Source organism: Somniosus microcephalus, chromosome 19 (genome assembly GCF_052327205.1).
Source record: "Somniosus microcephalus isolate GS21.2 chromosome 19, FLI_Smic_1.0, whole genome shotgun sequence".
Lineage (NCBI taxonomy): Eukaryota > Metazoa > Chordata > Chondrichthyes > Squaliformes > Somniosidae > Somniosus > Somniosus microcephalus.
In genome coordinates, this window is record NC_141005.1 from 22179896 (window position 1) to 22192064 (window position 12169).

Here is a 12169-nt window from a genome sequence, read left to right on the forward strand (position 1 = left end):
TTCGGAATTCCCTATTGGATTTCTTGGTGACTATCTTATATTTTACAGTATGCGTGCCTTTTGGAGCATCACAGAATTTGGGTGCTCAGACATTAAGCTGGTGGATTAGATGCTTTCACACAAGTACAGTCACTCAGAGTGTTTCAATGGTGCTGATACCGTTGTAGATACATCAGGGTATCGGACATTTCAGAATGACATAAGCAATTCCACCTCCCAATAGACCAGGTACAATTTGCTCAGTCAAATACTCACCTCAACTTAACTCAGGTCCTAGAGGAAGTGAACAACAGTGAAAACATTGTGGGAACTCCTAAAGGTAATGGAACAAAAAATGATCCTCCTTTTCTTCCTGTTTATATGTATCAGGAATATTGATATTTGCCATTTTAAACATTTCTTGACTTGTAGGGAGCAAAATTCTTCTGATGGATGGTTTTGACAAAAAAGTCAAGAAATCCAATTTTGAACTTGCACCAACATTTTCACTAAAATAATCCACAGGAAGAATTTCAGCCCATTGTGTTTAAAACAAGAATGTGCTGTGTAAACTGTGCTACCATAGTAACACAGGCTGAGGATGTTTATGGATGAATTTCTGACTTGGCAACAAATTGACTGGGAGCATGCTTCCGTCTGATGGTGTAAGACAACGAGACAGGGTAATTAATACCCAAGGGAGTTCAGTCCTTCGCCTTGATATGCACAGCCCCGCACTTATGTGAAAGCATCTAATCCACCACCTTAATGTTGTTTGAAAACAAAAAAGTAACGTTTGCAAGTTTCTCCTCTTCCCTTTTAGGTTGCACCCCCGCCCGCCCCATCATTGCTCATCCAACCAGCAGGCCAGGAGACCTGTTCCCGCATCGCTCCTCAGCCAATACCTTCCCATAATCGGGGCAAATGGGGGAGCTCGGGTTCAGATCGTGTTGCTCTCTCGGTAACTCCACCACTGACTCATTCCCAACAGTGGGAACTTGCCATAAAACGGGAATTGCACGGTTGGGGTGGTCAGCGCTTTAAAGAACCGTGGCGAGAAATCCCACCCGAAACATTATTAACCTTAATTTCTCTCTCAGACGTTGTTCGGCTTTGCGGTGCATTTTCTGGTGTTGTTTCAGATTTCCAAACGTGGGTCTCCCCTCCCCCACTTTCCCTTTGTATCTGACTCTGGGAATGTTGGCTTTGATGAAGGGCGGCTGCACCATCCGCGCCGTGTCCGTGTGTAGATAGGGCGGAAATGGGTTGAAAACAAGCCGTGCCTTGGGCTCGCTACGCCGTTAGTGGAGAATCCAGGGATCTTTTGGTCAGAATGAAGGAGCGGCTAATGACTCGGTGGAGAGAGTCTGAAGTAGGCATTGGGACCGAAGGGTTGGGTGGACTGAGTCCGCAGTGCTGCCTGTGGGATTGCAACAGTTTCATTGATTCGCTTGGGCTGCCCTCCCTGTCACACACAGGGAGGGATCTGCCTTTATTTATTCATGTCACATTCTCAATTTGCATGAAATAGCATTGACTGGCGACACCACGTGTCATGGGGCATTGGCCATCAGTGGTGGAACATCCACCAGCAGAGGCACAGAGAGGAGAGAGTAGGGACTGCAATTAAGCTGTTGGCAGCAGAATTGATACCAGTGCACAGACACACAGCGCAGACAGGACAGGACTGGATTGCACCATCTCTCAGGATCTGTCCCCATTCTCAGGTAGTACTCTTGCTTGCCTTCGATTATCTATCAATGTAGTGCACGCAACAACAAAAATTAACCCATCAGATCGTAAGCCTCGGCTATTAAGGTTTGCGAGAACTGTTATAAGAAACTGGTGTGATGTTGATTGCACATTTTCCCAGGACATCAGCAAACCAGGCGTGTTAGAGAAAAACAGCCTTAAGAAGACATTGCTTCTTTTTTCTGTGCCCGACTGTAACAGAATCAGCCTCGATCGACCGCACCGAGTGAGAGTGTTTAACATTCCTCGTTACCGGTACTGCACTCGTTGTATGTGACTGTATATTAGAGCCGAGCAGCAGGTCGTGGTGAATGCAGGGGCAGTGTGCAGTACTTACACCCTCTTCCCCACACAGACAGAGACAGATACACAGGGACACACACAGACAGAGAGACACAGACAGACACACACACACACACACACACAGACAGAGAGACACAGACACATAGGCAGAGACACACAGACACAGATGTGTGCAGGCATAGCTTTTTCTGTGTGTGATGCTAAATCTGGTGCTTTGTATTGGAGTTGTTGCATAGCTAGAGCCATCTGAGATTCCAGCAAACGATGGAAGGCTGGCTGCTCTCTGTTGTACCGCATTGTACATGTTTACAGTTTGGTAGCCGGGGCTCTGCCTTTAGGTGTCTCTTGGGGGCTCAGCCTCTGTGAGCCGGGCTGAAATGTCACTTTTCCGTCGCCGCTCTTCAGTTATGAATGGGGCGGGAGAGGAGAGTGCGGCTGGTTGAATGAAGAAAGCGCGCACACTTGGATTTAGCACTGGATGTCAAAGGGGCTGAACTGTGACCCTAAATTGCAATATTTATCTCAGTAACATTTAAGGTAGAAAGTACTAGGGTTCATGATACAAGAATTGTGCTTTGCAAGAAGAGTCTAACTGTGGCGCATGTACAGTTTTAAAATATTGTGTAGTGAATTCACAAAAGGTTCCGCGTTCGATTTTATTGGGGGCTGGCGGTGCAGTGGGTTAGAATCTTTGAATCTCTCAAACCTGTATTTGAAATTCAGCCCAGACCGAGAAGACGAGAGACGAGAGGTTTGGACAGTTTCATCCCAGCTCCGACCGGGCAGGGGTTGTCACAGCACCACACTGCCCCACCGCCCAGCACAGATCGGGGATTAGATTGGCCAATGTGCCTGGTGTAGGAAACGCCGCAGTCGGGTTCTTTAAAGCCACGTTGTTCTGTAGAGGCGGCTGTACTCTGCATCTGGCCCGCTGAACAGCTGCCCCGAGGAGTGCCGACACTGGAGGGGACATTTCCCACTTGTGTGTTTTCCCAGCGTAGAGGCGGCACATGAATGGACGGAAAATCGAGCGTAACGGCAGCGCGACGCTTTGTGCCCAATGCGCGTTGCTGGCAGGTGCTGCCTCTGCACCAGAAGTGTGAAAGAATCCCCCCCCCCAACAATAACAACAACTTGCGTTAATATAGCGCCTTTGAAGACGTCCCAAGGCGTTTCACAGGAGTATTATAAGACAACAAATATAACAATGTGAAATTTGGAACTTGATCCATTCCTAAGCTTGCCTGGAGGAGCACCAAAATGCAGCTTTCACATTCCCCTCTCCCAACCTCCACCGATGGATATCGGTTCCACCTGGTTTGGGACATGTTGGCACATTTGTTTGGCCACAGAGCGAAACAGGGGACATTTGACTTAAGCTGCAGTTGAGTTATTTGGGTCAGTTTTAACCTAAATGGGGCTTCTGGGTGGCCGGGAAGGACTGCGAAACCCATTCGCTGTCACAAAATTCAGGGGTAGTTTATCTTCGGGTCTCATTTAAATGTGGCTGCTCCACATCCCACCTGTTTTGGGTGAGAAGAGGGCACAGAGTGGCTGCTGGCAGGGGGAGATCGGGGGCTTCCAGGTAAGTGGTGGGGTGGGAGTTTTTGGGAGGGTCTTGCGGTGGGGGGACATCTTTCTTTGTGGGTTCCGGAGAAGCACTTCAGCTCCTTCTGGCTTCACAAACAAAAAAATATTTTGACTTACCTGGAGGACTGCTTTGTCCTTTCCACCAGCCATTGACCTGCTTCAACTTCCTCGCTCAGACCCGGGTTAAATGTCAAGGGGCGGGTAGGGGACAACGACCCCGATTTGCATAAATTCACGAGGCTCCTGCCTGCTTCAGACAGGAATTTCTGAGGTAGTCATAATCCCCCCCCCCAAAATTGATGTAGATTACAACAGTGACGAAACTTCAAAAGTCCTTCATTGGCTGTAAAGCGCTTTGGGAAGTCAGGAAAGGCACAATAGAAATGCAAGTAACAACAGAAAATGCTGGAAAAACCCAGCAGGCCAGGCAACATCCGTGGAGAGAGAAACAGAGTCAACGTTGCAGGTCGAAACCCTTCATCAAGTCTTTCTTTTCTAACATAAAAGATCCCGGCGGCACTATTTCAAAGAAGAGCAGGGGAGTTATCCCCGGTGTCCTGACTAATATTTATCCTTCAACCAACATAACAAAAACAGATTATCTGGTCATTATCACATTGCTGTTTGTGGGAGCTTGCTGTGCGCAAATTGGCTGCCACGTTTCCCACATTACAACAGTGACTGCACTTCAAAAAGTACTTCATTGGCTGTAAAGCGCTTTGAGACGTCCGGTGGGTCGTGAAAGGCGCCTATATAAATGCAATTCTTTCTTTTCTAACATTAGGAAGATGGCGGATGCGGAATCATTAGCCATCCCTGAATTTCTGAGGGCGGTAGTCAATCACGATCAGCGTTGCCGTTAAGCCGCTCAAGCAGCTTGTACATGGGAGAAACCGCGCGTGTGCGAAAATTTGAACGGGCCGCGCGCCAAAAAATATTCCAGGGGACGCCGGTCACAATCAACGGTTCCCCCCAAGGCGCGCGGCCGCCCGCCAATTGGCAGGTTTCATGCAGCAAATTGCAAAGTATGACCTGAGAGCGATAGCCCTAATATAATCCCGCTAACTGGAGGAAAGACAGTGACTGACTGGTACAGAGATTTCGGAATTGGAAGGGAGATGCGAGAAGTTTCATTTTAAACATTTTTCAAAGAATCATCCCATTGAGAGCAGGGTGGAGTGGGGTGGGTGACACGCCACGCCACCACCACCACACGCCTGTAAATAATGTATCACGCTTCCAGCAAAGGCTTGTGCACTTCGTTGAAGTGACACCATAAGCTGGAGTGGGCAGAACTTTGGATTTACACAAGCCTCCTCGATATTTTTGAAAGTAAGACATTGTCTAGCCACAGAATCATCTAAATTAAGATCTTCAGCTTGTGACACCCAGCCCCGAAGTTGTATGTTTTAAGTACTGTACAAAGTTCCATCTATCAATGCATGTTCTATGCAGTTGATTAGAAGAGGGGGTATGTTTGGGGAAAGGGGCCATATTTTTTTAACATGCCATGTGTTGGCTGGTAGTTCTGACTCTGATCCTGTTCAAATGGAAACCTACCCATGGTATCAGAGTACATTATATTATCTTTCTGATTGGTGTCCAAAAGTATTCTGAAACACTTCTTTGTCTATTGCAACCTGTCCATTGAGGCAACTCCTGCCAACACTAAGCTGTCCAACAGATCCACTTTTGCCCCAGTTGTGGTTGATTTCTGTATGGAATGTGATGATTCCTGAGGTTGCTGGGACTATGAAATTGTCCTAGCAAACAAGGTCTACAATACATAGTGTAGGAAGTAAGGTTGACAGATATTCTGGAGTTTTGCTTAAGGATTTTTGCAGAACCGTTTCTCCATAAATGGCTTGGATAGAGTCCCTGATGGAGCAGATTGTACATGGTCTGAGGAAGCTCTTGGTGAGCCTTTTCTCATTGTGCTCTGGGGGGTGGTGATGACAGCTGTGACTTCAAGACCTTTACCTGAAAATCAAATTAGTGCTTGGTGTTGCATGGTCCTGTTTCCATTGTCCTAATATTGCCCCACCACTGCACTCAGGTTTTGTTTATTCCAAGCAATACTGAGAGAAGGATTTGTACTCCCTCACCTTAGTGGGGTAGGGGAAAGGAGAGATGAAACCGATGTCTCAATGTTGCTTAAACCAGGGGTGTCCAACTTGTAGCCACAGATGTGGCAATCTAATCCTCAAAGCCCAAGAAATTCAGCCTTATATGGTTTTATATTTCTTATTTGTTGGTTTATCCTGTTTGAATTTTGTGGGTTTCCAAGTTTGGAAAGGGCAGTTCTTAGCCCTCATTGGTGAATAAATCCTGAAACAGAACACCAAGATCTGTTGGTATATGAACATAAGAAATAGGAGCAGGAGTAGGCCATTCGGCCCTTCGAGCCTGCTCTACCATTCAATAAGATCATGGCTGATCTTCTACCTCAACTCCGTCTTCCCGCCCGATCCCCATATCCCTTGATTCCCTTAGTATCCAAAAATCTATCAATCTCTGTCTTGAATATACTCAACGACTGATCATCCGCAGCCCTCTGGGGTAGAGAATTCCAAAGATTCACAACCCTTTGAGTGAAGAAATTTCTCCTCATCTCAGTCCTAAATGGCCGACCCCTTATCCTGAGACTGTGACAGCAAGGGGAAACATGCTCCCAGCATCTATCCTGTCAAGCCCTGTAAGAATTTTATATGTTTCAATAAGGACCAACTTGTGCTTTATGGGCCTTAACAGGAATATGGATTTAAACTTTATCCATGGTCTTGGGGCTCTATTGTGCACATGCATGGGGCTATAAAGACAAAAGCTTGACAGCCCTGCTTTAAGCCCAGCAAGGATGACAACATCGGGAGCTGTATTGCAAAAACCTTTTCAATCCCATGGGCATGGCTGTGAGGAGGAGGGGCTACTATTTAAAAAAATGAAAGAGCACCTCCATTCCATTCCTTTTTAAAAAAAACTTTAACTCTACATAGAATGTACAGCACAGAAACAGGCCATTTGACCCAACTGGCCCATTGCAGGTGTTTATGCTTCACACGAGCACTGCATTGGGTTTAACCTTAAGTAAGTCTTGGGTGTGAGTGGCTTAAACGACATATAATCAAAGGCGAATTGGGAATGTCTGGGTATTTGACTGCAGCCCGTAGAAACATTAGAAAAAATGGAATGACAATTGGAAATTCTGCCCAATCACTCTGCGTGTTCTAATAGTTGGTGAACAATTTACACTTGCACGCACTCTCCAATTTGCTTCATTTTCTGAAGGGGCGGTGAACGGCCACAGGTTTATCGTCACCTCCATGTGATAGCCCCGTGCTGGGCCAGTTGTATAACGGAGTGGATTGCAGGCTGTTACCAGCTGCAATGCTGTGTCCATCAGGCATCCCTGGCATGTCAGGGTACTGCAGAATAATAAGGAGCTGACTGCTGCTGAACCACCACTGGCACGGGGCTGCTTACTGCAGGGATCCTCTGCTCTCTGCAGCTCTCTGGTGTCGAAAAAAAAAAGCAGGATCAGCAGAAGCAATTGGGAGCTGAAGCTCGCTCCTGAAAGTCTTTAACACAGAGACAATCTGCCAACTGAGGAGGACAGTGGTAATGACCTGAGTTCTGAAGCTTTTAGGAAACATGTTTTGCAAGAGGCAGTGTCTGAGCTGACAGACTTCCATATATATATTTTATTAACAATTTTTGGGACTGTTTATTCTTATGACTGAATTTTTAACATGGTCAGTGAGGAAGATAATGCCATACTGTAAATGTATCTTCTCATCGATATAGAAAGTGCGCAGACTTAAATGGTGTTGGTTCTTGATATTATTGAGGTTGTCTCACACGGATATTGACCTTTTTTTGCAGTGGGAACTTAGCCTGTATAATTCAAGTAGAAATGTTCTAACTGATTACAGTCGCTCTGTATTTATTTTGTTGTTACATTGGTGGAGCTGTGCTACTGCTTTATGATCATTTGAAATGGTGTGACTACACCGCTTGAAGGATTGATGCTGTCCATAGTGATGTAAGGGGGCTGCTTAAGGAGGCTGACACCAAACTGAGAGCTGATGTTTGCAGCAAACTGAGGCTTACTTTGAGGTAGAGCTGTGGGGTCTTGTTGTGATGGGGAGTGCTCAGGGGGTCTTGTTGTGTTGGGGGGGTCTTGTTGTGATGGGGAGTGTTGGGGGGGGTCTTGTTGTGATGGGGAGTGCTGGGGGCGGTCTTGTTGTGATGGGGAGTGTTTGGGGGTCTTGTTGTGATGGGGAGTGTTTGGGGGTCTTGTTGTGATGGGGAGTGTTTGGGGGTCTTGTTGTGATGGGGAGTGTTTGGGGGCCTTGTTGTGATGGGGAGTGTTTGGGGGTCTTGTTGTGATGGGGAGTGTCGGGGGGTCTTGTTGTGATGGGGAGTGTTTGGGGGTCTTGTTGTGACGGAGAGTGTTGGGGGGGGTCTTGTTGTGATGGGGAGTGTTGGGGGTCTTGTTGTGATGGGGAGTGTTGGGGGGGTCTTGTTGTGATGGGGAGTGTTGGGGGGGTCTTGTTGTGATGGGGAGTGTTTGGGGGTCTTGTTGTGATGGGGAGTGCCGGGGGGTCTTGTTGTGATGGGGAGTGTTTGGGGGTCTTGTTGTGATGGAGAGTGTTGGGGGGGTCTTGTTGTGATGGGGAGTGTTGGGGGTCTTGTTGTGATGGGGAGTGTTGGGGGGGTCTTGTTGTGATGGGGAGTGCTCGGGGGGTCTTGTACTGATGGGGAGTGCTGGGGGCGGTCTTGTTTTGATCGTGAATGCTGGAGTCTTGTTCTGAATGAAGAACTGGTGTTGCTCTAACTGGAAGAGTTGGAGGTCTGGTTCCAAGCAGGATGATGGAAATCTTGTTCTGAAGGGGACAGTTTGGTGGGGTGGAGGGTGGGTGAACTTACTCTGAAGGGTAGATGTCAGGTTGGGCTGATCACAACACTGATTCAATTTTTTATTAGTGTACCCTGAGGAGGTGGGGCAGCCAAAAATGGTATTTTATAAACTGCAACAGCTGGTTAATTTAGTATGGACTGCATGTTCTGGAGATTTTATTCCTGTTTGGAGATGAGAGAAGGCGCCAAAAAACAGAGAACAAACTTAATATTCATAGAGCAGTAGAAATAGTCATGTTTAGCTTATAGAGAGTTTTTCAGTAAAGTTCTGGAAATACACAGCAAATCGGTCAGTAGCTAATGTTTCGGATGGGACTCCATCACAACCGCACGTGATGAGCAGCCTCACCCCAAATGTGAACCTCTTGTTTTCTTTCAGATACCCACCTGCTTTCTGTGTATTTCCAGCATTTATGTTTAATCTTAAAATGTTGCAAATGTAGGATGTGTCTGCTTTAATTCACCTCACTGATAGTTTTACGGGATTGTTTAATAAGTTATTTTTTGTTGTTGATGCTCCTATGTAGGTCTCCCTGGGGGCCTCATTTCATTTCCCAGCTAAGAGGGTGGAATTGATCCAGCCACAAGAAGAAGGTGTACGTGAGTGGTTTGGAAACAATTACTCCCTTAATTTATTTTATTCTTCTCCTTTTGAATTCCTCTGAATTGAGCATCGCCTCTGACAGAAGGCAGCAGCCAGGAAACTGGCAATCGGAGAATTGTGATAGCAATTCCACATCCAAGCCATCACTGATGCAGCTTGTTGGAGTGCCGCTGTGTCACATTGCCACGCTGCTCATTTCAAATCATTAAATAGGCTCTGCTCACTACGTTGTGGTGAAGCTTGAAAATAACAACCCCTCAGGATTTGGGTTGGCACACCTCCACTCCCCCTCTGGGACTTATGTTTGAATCCAGCTCAGACTGATGGGATGAAAGCCTCCTCTGTCTATAAAGGTCCAAAATGAATTGAGTCTGAGGATCTCGCAACCCATCGGGCATGAACTGCGCACCATAAAATGGTCTATAATCGTCACTAAATTGGCAGTCTCACTGAAAGAAGTCACAAGGGTGGAATGCTGCAGAATCTCAGCCAGAGTAGATATTGCCTTAAAATGAATGGTCCCTGATTGACGCAGTCTGTAATGAAATAGGGTTGGTGCCTGGATGAAGCTGTCTAAAATGACAACAGTTATTGTTGAAGAAAGAGGTTAGGGAACTGGGAGGGGTGCTCGGTTAGCACACTGATATTTTACTGCTGCAATGTGGAACCAAATCCAGCTCGTATAGGTTGCAAGTCTGCTCTCTGTGCGGGCTCTATAGGTTCTGCATGAAATGAGTTTGGGCAACTGCAACCCAAATTCCAGTGAACATTTACCCACTGTACATATCTCGTAATTAGCCAAAAAGTGACAATCTTGTTCATACAAGCCATAGGATGGCTGCTATGGGAATGGAAACATTTACAGGGGTGTAGTAAGTGGGTGCTCTTCTGAGATTTTGGTTGGGGTATACAGTTGGGGCAGAGTAAAGAAAGATTAATTCTGCAACTGGCTTCGCTGATGCCTCACTTGGTGGGTGCTTGATGCTGATAGCAGGTGACAAAATTGCAAAATGCCTTTCACTTGCCAACTTTAATGTCCTTCACCTTGATTAGCACAAAAAATGTAAAGATGAATTCTTCTACTTTCCTATTACTTATGGTGAAAGAATTCAACAATGAGAATATGTCAGAGGCGGTCTAGTGTTGGAGTGGATAATTCATTACACCATGGATTGGAAAGATGTGGTGCTTGTGCCTGCGGTCGCCTCAGAGCATGAACGTTTGTCTGGAGCAGTGCTTGGTGGGAGAGGGGGGGAAGGTGCTTCCCCATCGAACACAAGGTAACAGTAACCAGTGACGCATCTCAAACACTTCCAATCATTCACCCACACATTGTGAGGACAGCGGCTTGGGTGGGCATTGAGGAGAGGGAGCTGCTCAACTGCCCAGGCTCTCTGAGGGGAAGTGGCATATGATGCAAGGCATCTGGAGCGAGGCAGGGGGATGTTCAGGGAAAGTGATGGGAAGAGGAAATTGTGAGCTCAGAATGTGCTGTAATGTTGCTCATGGCCTTTATTAATATCACAGCAAACTCCCTTCAGCAACACCATCTCCGCATGCGCATGAGCCAACATATCTCCATCACCCAAGTGTAGACCCAGATCATAAATTGTTGGCTTTCCATTATCTTTATCCCCCATGTCCCCCAGTATTATCTGCCCCCCTCGGTATTTAAGGTGGGGCATTCCAGTCTGGCCTTGTCCCTGCTTTAACAGAAGGATCCAGTTAATCACTTTCGGGATAATCCCTGATTATTTGATCAGTTTTTCCCTTCCTTCCTTCAGTGAAGATAGAGGGAACTCACCCTCGACGGGAGTTGTATCCAGTGCCCTGGTCTTAAATCAAAGCAATGATTGAGCTTATGTCACCTCATCGTGGGCCTGTCTGTCCCAGGGCTGTGACAGAGCTGTTCAATCTGTTCATTTTACAGGAAACTCTCGTTTAAACGGCACCTAATTCTCTAATAACCGGCAAAATTCAGGAGGAGGTTTTGAGGCTTCCGTATACTGTATAATTGCGGCTGTGTAACCGGGGATCTCGTACCTTTTGCTGTGTAACCATGGCTCCTGCACCTCTGGCTGTGTAACCGGGTCCCCTGTACCTGTGTTACGGGGCTCCAGCACTTCTGGTTGTGCTATGGGGCTCCAGCACTTCTGGCTGTGTTACGGGGCTCCAGCACTTCTGGTTGTACTATGGGGCTCCAGCACTTCTGGCTGTGCTACGGGGCTCCAGCACTTCTGGCTGTGATATGGGGCTTCAGCACTTCTGGCTGTGATACGGGGCTCCAGCACTTCTGGCTGTGCTACGGGGCTTCAGCACTTCTGGCTGTGCTACGGGGCTCCAGCACTTCTGGCTGTGATACGGGGCTTCAGCACTTCTGGCTGTGTTACAGGGCTCCAGCACTTCTGGCTGTGATACGGGGCTTCAGCACTTCTGGCTGTGATACGGGGCTTCAGCACTTCTGGCTGTGTTACAGGGCTCCAGCACTTCTGGCTGTGATACGGGGCTTCAGCACTTCTGGCTGTGCTACGGGGCGTCAGCACTTCTGGCTGTGTTACGGGGCTCTCGTACCTGGGGCCATTGTCACTCCATGTCCCTTCTTCCTTATCCGGAATTTTTAATCAACTGGCACCATCCCAGTCCCGTTGGTGCCGGATATGAAAGAGTTTCCTGTACTGCATTTTCGCTGGCTGTCCTTGAATGAGGAACAAATGAGCATCCGATGAAATTACAACAGCTCGCTGTGCCGGGAAAAGCAATGAATTATAATAATATATAATAAAAACAGAAAATGCTGGAAATACTCAGCAGGTCAGGCAGCATCATTAACTCGGTCTCTCTCTCTCCATAGATGCTGCCTGACCTGCTGAGTATTTCCAGCATTTTCTGTTTTTATTTCAGATTTCCAGCATCCGCAGTAATTTGCTTTTGTATAATAATTTACAACAATCTCCACTTATTCTACCCCAAGCCAAAACAAGCTAATATTCTGTTGACTCAGTTTGCGTTGGCATATCCCATAAT

General features: G+C 46.9%; 1 protein-coding gene across 1 annotated transcript in view; it reads left to right on the forward strand.

The window, feature by feature from the left end:
- Positions 1-1561: 1561 nt before the first annotated feature.
- LOC147103621 (rabphilin-3A-like) overlaps positions 1562-12169 on the forward strand; it is a 160814-nt gene continuing 150206 nt past the window's right edge. Inside the window, exon 1 of the mRNA XM_085961366.1 lies at positions 1562-1706. The gene's annotated coding sequence lies outside the window, so the exon portion shown is untranslated. The remainder of the gene's footprint in view (positions 1707-12169) is intronic.